This window comes from Petaurus breviceps, unplaced genomic scaffold (genome assembly GCF_028583685.1).
Source record: "Petaurus breviceps papuanus isolate PSGF00001 unplaced genomic scaffold, PetGlider_PUasm1.0 187, whole genome shotgun sequence".
Lineage (NCBI taxonomy): Eukaryota > Metazoa > Chordata > Mammalia > Diprotodontia > Petauridae > Petaurus > Petaurus breviceps.
The window spans coordinates 18,608,166-18,620,422 of NW_027185799.1; the positions used below are offsets into that span (position 1 = coordinate 18,608,166).

Sequence of the window (12,257 nt, forward strand, 5' to 3'; positions counted from 1 at the left end):
GTAAAAAAGAGAGAAACACTAGGAGAGGGTATAAGGGAGATGTAGAATATGACCAAATATCTCAGATAAAAGGATCATGAAAAAGTTTTAAAAGTAGAGGCAAACCTTTTTTGGGCCCACCTCTTTGGTGAGCCTAGGCGGGCCATGGTTGAAATAGCCAAGGGACTATTCCCGTGGTGATGGCTCAGCGGCCTGGAGCCAGAGCCTACCTGAGTCCAGAGCTGGAGCCATATTGGGTCAGCTGATGTGACCTCTTTCACCTCCTCCTGGGAGAGTCAGGGTGTCATTACACAACCAACTAGAATGCTTCCATGAGATTTCTTCTGATTTGCCTAGCGGCTGTGAATTACAATGATGTACACTGCCAAGAAATGTGGAATTATATTCCAACCTCCAGCCATTATCTTGATCTATTGGGGGTTGGGGAAGGCCCAGGACAAAAATCGCCAGGGTATCATGCCCATGCGAAACTTTTCCAAGTTTTCAGACTACAGTAGAGCTGCTGAACAGCTAAAGTATAACTCAAGACACAAGGTCTACCTTGAGGGCATCAGCAGTTGGAGAAGTTATTCACTTTTTTAAAAAGGTTTTCTAAGGGAGCAAACCTTGGGCCAAACTATGGAACAAATTCAGCGAGGAACAACCGTTGATCCTGGGGAAGACCTAAACAAACTAGATAAGGAACTTGCAGAAAGGAAGAGCATCATGGACAAACTCTTTAAAAAGAATCAGAAAAAGAAGGATGACCAAGATTTTGTCTATGACATTGAAATTGAATTCCACAGGATGAGCAGCTAGTCTTGTAGTTGGGATGCAGAGTCAGATGACAAAGTCAAAATTTATTGGGAGACCAAGGCATCTGCATTAGCTCAGACAACATTTTTAGATGGTGCAGAATTTCAAAAGGACCCTAAATGTGCATATTGGGCTATAGAATTGACTGTGTTACTTTTGAATCAACAAATATTTATTGAGCCCCTACTATGTGCAATGGTATTTCTTAATCATTTAACTTGACATGGAGCTTGCCATTGATATATCAGGATCAAACAAATGTTCTCTGATGATGAGTGAGGGGCTTGGCCTGCCAGGAAAAGGCTAATACAGTGGAGATTCCCCAATCCTGAACTCCTAATGCTACATCAAGTAGGCAGAATCTACCTGTGCTAAATGAATGACCAGAACAGACTGTCCAGTTCATATGTTTGGAACTTGTAGAAAAGGTCTTTATGTAACAGTTAACATTTACATAGAAATTACTCTCCTTTTTCCAAAATATTACTTAGGGTAGAAAAATTTCTCTACAACAGCTCAAAGTACTTCATTAAAGAAAACAATAGTAATTCATTAAAGAAGTAGAAAAATAATTGTCAGAATTCCTACTTGTTTCCTGGTATATGAGTTTTATCAGTGACATCATGGACAGGGATTTTTATTTTAAGAGACTGAAATTTAGCTCTTGTATATAAAACAAAGTGAGTCCTCAAGGAGTTTGCAGACTTAGGTAGGAAAGCAAAACTAAGAAGTGTGAAATAAAACATCATTTGAGTACCAGCTGACAAACTTATCCCCTAGAATCATAGCAGGTACAGGCTTTTGAGAGAATATAACTAGTCCAGGTCTTAGCAGACATAAGCTTCTAGAGGAGAAAACACACAGGTTCTCCCTCTCTGTTATCCCTCCTCTTTAAAAGGCTCTGTGCCCTGGCCTGGCCCACACTTTTGGTTGTTTTTTACCATGTTTTTACCATACTTATTATTCCTGTCTTGGGAGGCAGCATTGTATAGAGAGAAGGATATGGGGTCCCAAAGCAGACAACCTGCAAAGAGGTGTAGCCCTGGTTCCAGGCTGCAAGAAGGAAGGAAACAAGCATCTATTAAGCTTCAATAAAACATTTATTAAAATGCACAGGAAAAAAAAGGGGGTATATACATGAACAGAACAATTTTGTTACTGCTTAATTAAATTTAATATCTATCTTTTAGAAGTTTCATAGAACAAGTTAAAAAACATATATAAAGATCGAAAATGATAAATTGGCTAGTAAATGAACTGATTAAGAATATGCAAATAAACATCAAATATGTACTGTGTAAAAAAAAAGTGGAGGGGAAGATGGTGAGGTTTTGTGAGTAATGCTTGAAACTTACGTCTATCAGAATTGGCTTAAAAAGGAAAGAATATACCTAATCATTTGAATATAGAAATAGATCTTACCCTACAGAAAAGTAGGAAGGTAAAGGGGATAAAAGAAGTGGGGGCAGGGGCAATCACTGATAGAAGGGTGAGTAGATTTAGGGATGTGATCAGAAACAAAATATTTTTGAGGCATGACAGGGTTAAAGGGGAGAGAGAAAAGTACAAACAATGAAAAAACAGGATGGAGAGGAATGTATAGTTAATAATCATAACTGGAGAAAATTTAGACCAAGTTTCTCTGATAAAGGCCTCATTTCTTGAATACATAGAGAACTGAGTTAAAATTTAAAGAATACAAGTCATTCCTCAATTGATAAATGGTCAAAGGATAAGAACAGTCTTCATATGAAGAAATCAGCTATCTATAATCATATGAAAAATGTTCTAAATCAGTACTGATTAGAGACATGCAAATTAAGACAACTCTGAGGTACCACCTCACAACTATCAATTGGCTAATATGACAGGAGGGGAAAATGACAAATGTTGGAGCGGAATATGAAAAAAAAAGGGATGCTAAAGTGCTGTTGGTTGAGTTGTGAACCCACCCAACCATTCTGGAGAACAATTTGGAACTATACCTAGAGGTATGAAATTATGCATACCCTTTGACCCAGCAATACCACTACTAGGTGTGTATCCCAAAGATGTAATTATCAAAGGAAAAAAATATGTATTTGTACAAAAATATTTATGTCAACTCTTTTTGTGATGGAAAGAATTAGAAATTGAGGGGAAAAACCGAAAAGCCACTTTCACTTCTGTTTTTGATATATGTTCAAGATCTTTAACTGAGTTTCCTTCCTCCTGAGATCTTTGGTAATTTCATCCTTCAGTACTCATTGTTCACTTCATGACTCCTTCCTTATTGATGATACTCTTCTTGGGACTTTCAAAACCATCTCAGCATCCTCCCACATTAAGCAATTCACATTTCACTTGACTCATTTTTGGACCCAAAATGAGTTCAGGGATAGGGACAGAACTGCCCTCAGCTGTACACTGTGGCTTTTGCTTCAAGGAGATCTAGAGGATTCACATGCACTGGTATCCTGCCTCAGGTAAAGGGAATAATCACATATTAAGTGGCTACTATGTGCCAACCACTGTGCTAAACACTTTACAAATATATTCCCAAAGTTTAGCATAGTGCCTGGATTATCGCAGTTGCTTAAAAAATATTTATTGACAAATTGATTGACTATAGCAATAGCTATGTGAAGCAGATGACATTATAATCTCCATTTTACAGATCGAGAAACTGAGGCAGACAATGGCCCTGGATTGTCCATGGCCATACCACTAGGAAGTATCCAAGGCTGGATTTGAATGCAGTGTTAAGAATTTCCTTTGTCTGTTCTTAGTTCATTGGGTTTTTACTTCCTTAGGTTTCTTAGTTTTTATACCATGGAAACAGCTGAAATTGTTGTACATTATTCTTGTACATCATTTCCATTTTGAAGAGGATTGAGAGGTTCATAAGTATTAGAGAGTTATATCCAGTTCTCTGATTTGCTGATCATATTACAATTTATAGCCTTAAAGAAACACGTAGGCTCTCTGGAGGATAAATGATTTCCCTAGAGTCAGAGAACTAATGTCAGAAATAGGACTTGAAATCAGCTCTTCCTTGCTTAAAGCCCAGTTCTCTAGCCACCATGCAATACAATCTCCTTGAGTTATTAAAGCTATAATAATACTTCTGTTGTTTCATGATGGGATTATGTTTAACATTAATACAACTTTTTAACAAAACATTGATATCCTGGAGGTAAGCAAAGAATATTCTTAGACATGGTATTGTACTCTATTGATGTAAAATTCTAATGTTAATAATTCAATCAAATAAACATGTGTGTAAAAGATAAAAGACATGAATTCAGCACAATTCCTCATTATGCCCTGGATATACAAGAAACTACTTTATTTTCATTTGAAAATATACTGGGTCTTCTATCCTCTTAGATGTTTTTTTTTTTCCCCTGGGTATTTTGGGGTTGCAATACTTGGAATGAAAAGATAGAACTGAGTTTTAGTCCCAGTTCTACCATGGACCAGTTCTGTAGTTAAGGATATTGTTTTTTTGTCTGGGTCATATTCTTTTTTTTTTTTTTTTGCTTGTTTGGAGGGCAATTGGAATTAAGTGACTTGCCCAAGGTCACACAGCTAGTTTTTATGTTAAGTGTCTGAGGCCAGATACTCAGGTATTCCTGACTCCAGGGCCAGTGCTCTATTCACTGCACCAATTATCTGCCCCACCTGGGTCCTATCTTCAGGGAAGAGTCGTGGATTTAGTAATTTCTCCATGGTCCCTCCCAATTCATAAATTTTGTGACTATGACTTTGTGAAATAACTCTAATATATTGTACAATGAGTTTTTAATATTAAATAATGCCTAATTTTCTCATTTTCCAAATATATTATCATCTTTGCATTTTCATTCATTTTCATGTAAATTGAGCTGATCCATTGTGAGCTAATCTGTAAGTATTTGAACATTCTCTTTGCTTATATGTAGTAGACACTTAATAGCTTTAGTTGAATTGAATTTAGTCAACTCTATGAATTATTAAAAATAAGTTTAAATTGGTAAGAGATTAATATTTAAAGCATCTTTATCTTTGAAGTATTTAATATTTAGAAGTTTAATCTTTATGTAATTACCATATGAATTAGGTTTTTGGTTAGTTGTTTTTAGTATATTTAAAGAATATTGATAAAATGTTTAATAACTATTATTTCAGTCAAAGAAATTTCAGAATTTCCAGTTTGGAAGGGATATAAGAAAGTATCCATTCAAACCTTTGCCTAAAGAAGATCCCTTCTAAATATCAAAGTTATTAGACAGTAAAATTTTGTTCAAAGACCTCTAGTAAAGAAAATACTTTGGGGTGACTAGATGGCACAGTGAATAGAGAACCGGCCCTGGAGTCAGAAGGACCTGAGTTCAAATCTAGCTTCTGACACAACACACACACACACAAACACACACACACAAAACTAGCTGTGTGACCTTGGGCAAGTCACTTAACCCCAATTGCCCTACCCTCTCCCCTCCAAAAAGCAAAAAAGTAAAAGAAAGAATGCACCACCTCCTAAGACAGAGTATTCTATTTTTTTCAGAATTTAATTGTTTGTATATTTTTGCTTATATAGAACAAAAACATGTCTTCAAATCTTTCAATTCATTTTTCCTAGTTCTGTCTTCTGAGATCAAGTGTTATAATTTCTCCTCCATGTTGAAGACCTTCAAATACTTGTAATAAGTTGTGTTCTTTTTTTTTCATTTTTTTCCAAACAAAACAATGCCACATTATTCAATAAATACTCCTGGCAAAAGTAAGGCATTGACAATCCCAGTTATGCTTCCCTGGCCACTTTCCTTATTATCTAAATACTTCATGCAATGGGACTTCCAGAACTTTTTACAAAAATCTCCTTGTGCTCTAAATAGGATAAATCACTCTGGCCTATCATCTTCACCGTTCTACATATTATATTTTAATGCATGCAAGGATTACATTTGTTTTTTGGGATTTTCTTTGGGGGGGGGCAATGAGGCTTGTGTGATATTACATAAGTTACTTGTATTACAATATAAGCTCCTTGAGGACAGGGACTTTTTTTTTTTTTAATCCCTAGTGTTGAACGTATTTCCTGGAACTTAACATTTGACCTTAATAAGAACATAAGAACAATAAAAGCTTACCTTTGAAGTAAAGATTTATAGTATTAGCCATCCTTTCCCAATTTGTATCATCTGTTAACTTGATCAGATTCTGTTATGCCTCTATAGATATCACTGATATTCTTAAAGAGCACAAATATCTCCTTCCCAGTAATCACCGTAACATTCACTTCTCTGGTCAGGTACAGTGTGGGGAACCTGTGGCCTCAAGCCATGTGGCCGTGTAGATCCTCAAATTGCAGCCCTTTGACTGAATCCAAACTTCACAGAGCAAATCTGAATTGTTCCCTATGCCTGCCTTGTCATTTAATTAGTTTGGAATCCTGCAAAATTACTGTCATCTATGCACATCTCTCCTTCTTGTCCACAAGAAACTATGAGGATAGTAAAATCTTCTCTATGACCTATCAATGTTAATAATATGCTATTAATACATTAGTTATTACTGTTATTAATAAATTTCCTTGATCTACCAGTCCTAGTATCCTTTTAAAAGAGAGTTTAGCTTAGCATAACCACTTTTTTTTTGAGGGGGGTTGACTTGTCCAAGGTCACACAATTAGTTTTGTGTCAAGTATCTGAGGTCAAATTTGAACTCAAGTCCTCCTGAATTCAGGGTTGGTGCTCCACTGCACCACCTAGCTGCCCCAACTACTTTTTTTTTTCTAAATGAAGACATGATGCTTCTGTGTGGTCACTATTTTGTTTACTAATTTTTCACTGACTTTTCCTTTAATGTAATATATTCTAGAATTTTTCCTGGGAAATGATGACAAGGCTCTACAAATTTTAGATTCCATTATCTAAACTTAAAAAAAAAATCGACATGATATCATGCCCTTTCTAGTCTTATATATCTGTTACCCTGACTTTTCATAGATTAATAACTGGATCTCAATATCTTACACTACCCTGGTATTGTTTTGTACTGATGACTTTAACTCTTAACAAATGGAGAAGTATTCTGCTAGGGTCTTCATACATGTATTTATATCCAGAGATATTTGATATACATGTGATACATTATATATACTTCTATCTATAAGTATATGTCTATCTATAATTAAATATAAATATGTCATTTATCTCTATCTCTGTCTTATCAAATCCCTAAGAACTATTTTTGTTCAATCTTTTCAAAATCTAAGATCATTCTTATTGTCAGAAAAAGCATATATAAAATAAGAATTGAATAGCTGTACATTCTCTCAGTCATCTTTTGTCACTGATCTATTTACCTGTAATAGAATCTTTACCCCTTTTTTATCTTCCTCTTTCCCCTAATATAGATAAACTTAAATGGAAGCAGTTTTTTTTTCTATTGCCCTAAGCAGTTTTCACTAGTCTCAGCTAATTCAGGACTTGAGTGCTACTGTTCCTGTTTTTATAGGACTGCATACAGCACATATTAGTATTCAGCCTTGGTTATCTGCTTTTGTTCCTTTTTCTGTAGATATCTTCTCCACATCTAAATTGGTTGATTAGTTTGCTGTGGATCAACATTATTCTCTTTAGACAATACTCTTTTGTTTCTTGTCAGAATCAGGCTTCTTGGGTTTATGTGTTTGTTTCTTTCTCATCTTTTTTTTATCTTATTTTGAGTGTTTCTCAGCATTCCTAAGATTACCTCTGTATAATTTAGTCTTTGGGATTCTATCTTTTCTCAGAACCCTCTTAAATCTTAGAGAGATTATTTCTCCAAATAAAGGGAATTAATCCTCCTTTACTATGAGAAACTTTAAGATTGAATATTTAGTTATGCTTGTTAATCATTATTTTTACCTCAGGCATAAAATCTTCCTGACTGGTAAAAATAAAATCTAGTATAAAAGTTCCTACTCATTTTTTGGAGAATAAAATTATCAATAAGTCAAGTCAAGAAATTATTAGATTATCCAGGAGATGTAATTGAAGTTTTCCATTAGCATTAGTTCAGGCTTTTGTGCTTTGTCTCTCATATGTTTTCTAAAGACCTCTCCTATTATTTCTATCTAGGAAGTTTTTCACAGAGGGAAATAATATTAACTGTCTCTGTTGATCTTAAACAATATACTTCTCACCAAATTTTTCCTCTTGGTTCTTATATTTCTTTATGTGAGAATATCTACATAGCATACAGATACAATGTTTCTTTGCCCTCATTTTCATCTTTAATTATATTGTTCTTTTGATTAAGATAAAATATTCCAGAGGTTCGTACCAGTTTTGGGTTGTATCTCACAAAAAGATTTCAAATATATGCTTCTTTTAAGATCTCTCACTCATTTGTCGTTGCCCATAGATTTAAATTTTGGGTACACATCTGCTATCATCACTTTTATTACTGGCTCCTTTATTGAATTTCGTCTTTCTTCCTATGACTGACTTTATAAATTAAAATATAGCTTTTTACTATAATGCCTAACTTTGTGAACCTATATGATCAATTTTCTCACTGTCTTCCTCTTCAATTTAAAGCCTTTGTTTAAAATATGTAAGATTCCCACATATACATTATAAATATTCCCAGTTAGATACACTCCATCTCTGGCCAGGAGTCTGTCTTCCCTATATTTTAGGTTTTGTTTTTCCAGAACAGAAATCCAAATGTCATCTTCAGTCACTTGATAGTCACTTTCCAAATCTAACTTTCTTTTTTTTAATCGATTTCATTTAATTATGAAAGCTATCAGTGACAAGACAACACTTATTCTCCTGATATTTTTAGTTCTTACTGAATACTTTGAAAGCTTTAAGAATGCCTATAGATACATTCTGGTAGTAGGATTTGTGCCCAGCTGAACTAACAGAAGCTGGTAACAGTCATTCAATTTGACATATCACAGGACTCATGTCACCTCTTGGAAACATGTCCTCAAATAACAGCATTCCTCTCATTTGTTATTATCAGTACAAATAAAAGCTTTTCCAGACTCCTTTACAGGGCTATTCAACTACTACTACTTAATAAATACTTTACTACTTCTATTCAATAGACAAATTCAGCTAAAAAAATTAAAAGTATCAATTTTCATTATTGAAATTCTCAAGAAAAACATGGAAACTATAAGCTTAAACATGGAAAACAACACATTAATACATCTTGCTATAGATAGAAAAGGGCTGACCATACTACTGGTGTCTGCAAATCATCATAAAATGTTATAATGTCTCATGATTACCAGAGTTAAAAACAAAACAAAACAAAGGAAAACATGGCAACCTCAGGGGCTGCCCTTATGATTCACCTTGAGTCCTGAGATTGCCCCTAGCATTAAAAGTCCATGGCCTGACATGGGTTAGGTCCAAGCTTACTTGAGCCAATTCATGCCCATGCTGCCATATCACAACCAGTTGATAAGGTAAGAGGTCAGATAGAGAAGAGGAAGGTCCATGGAACATAAAGCAGTCACAATTTTAAAAAGCAACACTTTGAGTGATGAGGTTGCATTAGAAAAATGCTCAATTTTACCTGTGTTCTCTTCATTTTAGTGATATCAGTCAAGTGATTTAACCTTTCTAGACCTCCATTTCTTCATCTGAAAGTGGGAATGCTGGACTAGAGGATCTCTAAGTGTCTTTCCTAAATCTAAAGAATACATCCATTCTAGAAGCTTTCCCTGGAATCATTCCTGGCAGGAAATGTAGGTTAGATAAATTAATATGGATAGGCTGTTACTATTTAAAAATATGATTACATATTGATAGAAATTGTACTAGTGAATTATATTGATTTTTTCTTAAGGGATTATTAAGTATTTTTAAGAAAAATTTAAAATTTGTCTAAATTCTTTGCAAGAATATAGATAGTTGTGTGACTGTGTTGCTTATAGCATTCTGTGAAAGGTCTATAGAAGCTAGCATGGAAATTGGGCTGAAAAATATGGTTAGACATAAAGGCTATTTGCTGAGGTCAGTCTCATACCAAATATCAGGGCCAACAAGGAAGAGAAATTTTTTTAAGGTCTTACATCACTAGATCTTCAACTCACAAACTAGGAAGAAGTATGGTACTAAACCATGATCATACACATCAAAGCCATTAGTAGGAATTCTCCTGCCTGGAGCAAATTCAGTTAAACAGCACATAGAAGCAGGCATATAATCTCAAGGACACAAATACATATGAAGTCTGAGACTCCAGGATACCACCACTTGGGTGGGCTGGAGAAAGAGACCCCTATTAATAGTAAATACAATTGAATACTGTATATAACATAGGACAAAAGTACAGAGGCATGGAGATTCCTGTTAACTTGGAATATTATTCTGACTTGATATTGTAGAAATAGGTAAACATTGAAGATTTATGGAGCAAAGAAGTGACAAAAGTAATATGATATGTTAAAATAACTTTAAAGTCTATAAGGAAATCAAATTAAGAGTACATTGCTATTTCCAAATATGTATTGTACAATTAGAACTGTGCTTTGGATTTCTGGGAAAACTCCCCACTCCCACCCCAACACCCTCAACAGTAACTCTCAAGAAAATATAGCCTCCTGATATTTAACCCTTCACACTATAGTTATCATGTAAGGATATGCCCTCTCAAAAAGATTGAATATGGTCATTATATCATGATGACATTCTAATTGTGTGGAAAAGATGACCCATTTGTAGTGAGAATTAAACCTCTAAACAATCTAAGTAGAGTTAAGGACCAAATGAATGGGAAAGATAATGAATTTGAAAAGCATTTCTCAACTTCTGTAGCAAGAATAATTTAGAATGAATTTACAGTATGTGCTCTGTATCTATTGAGGCAAGGGTAATTCTCATGACAAGAAGATAAATTTGACAAAAAATCAAATCTGTTGGAAATGCAGTATAGTACTCACAATGAACACTCCTATAGTCCATTAGGTTTAAATATTGAACAAATCTTAGATTTTAATATCAACTTCAGTTCAGTACATAGTCATTTTAACTGATTATATCATACGTTACATTTAAAATGCTTTTCATTTGGCTGTAATTGGCTTATTTAAACATAGATGAACATGAACAGGGCAGTAAGCTCATTCTCAATTAGCTGATGATATTGTTATTAGTTCTTCTTGTCATAAGCTTTGGATGCAATTGACTTTAATTTTTTAAGCTTCCACATATAGGACATAATTAAAACTCAGATGAGAGAAAGTCTAGTCAAGCTATCAATTTAGTCAGGTGCTCAGCTTTAACTTTTATCTAAAAGCCAGGAAATCTGGGAATGAGAGGGCAGCTGATTTTCATTTATAGGACCATTAAACCATGAAAGGGATTGTAAGCAAATAGACCTCCTGTTGGATTCCATGTCAAAAGAAATTCTTAATGACAATTTCAGAGACAGCAAGATGCTAAGTAGGATTTGAGGATTTTGATTTGCAGATTGGACACCATAGGGAGCTGGTGTTTCTTTGCATAATCTTGACATTTCCTTTTTACAAAAAATTCAATCCTTTTTATTTAATCTTGATTAGTAAATTGCTGAGAACAGAGACAGCATGTTGGTGCCGCGACATTATTTGGAGTCATAATAATATTGGCAGTAAATCTGTTTCTGAAATGAATATCCTATGTGATATGTTAACCCATTACTTTACTAGTACTGACATCTAAGATGATAGAAGACAAATTATAGATTTCAGAAGACAGTGGCAAGAAACACTGAAGTGAGAATCTTACTTAAAAGATAGACTTAATTTTTAAATGGTCTTAAATAATAATGGGTAATTTTGATAAAGATTTTCTTCATAACTGAAATATATAGTGAAATGAGTATTGGAATCCAAATCAGAAAAATAGACCTTTGTCTGCTGCTATCTAAGCAGTGCTAATAGTTAAGCTATGCAATCTCCCTGACCCTGTTTCCTCATCTCTGAAAGGGGGTAAATAAACTGCTTACTGTCTATGGCAACTTGTGCAAAAAGTAAGTGGCTTACAAACTTTAGAATCCTATATGTAAGGCATATCACAGTGGGTAAAGTGCTGGATTTTGAATCAGAAACATATAGGTACCACTCTGTCTTGTGACAGTTACTAACTTTTGGACCATTCAATCATAGATATAGGAGGGGAAGAGACCTCAGAGACTTTGATCCAACCCCCTCATTTCACAAATAAAGAAACAGACTCAGAGAGGATAAGCGATAAAGATTAGAATTATACAGTTAGTGTCAGTGGTGACAGTAGTGTTTGAAATCCTGGTTCCAAGGTTATAGTAACCATGACCCCATACTGCCTCACTTAAATTATTTACCATCTGTAAGTCACAATCAATTCACTAAGATCATTTGTTACATATGGACTGTATCAGCATCAATGGAAATTATCATAAAATGAACAAAATTAAAGGTCTTTCATATATTAATGTATCACTTACCTTATAGGGTTGTTGTGAGGAAAGTA

General features: G+C 34.5%; 1 pseudogene; it reads left to right on the top strand.

Annotated features, from left to right (window-relative positions):
• The first annotated feature begins 351 nt into the window (after positions 1-351).
• On the top strand, positions 352-1,017 carry LOC138163060 (centrosomal protein of 19 kDa pseudogene; annotated as a pseudogene).
• The last annotated feature ends 11,240 nt before the right edge of the window (positions 1,018-12,257 follow it).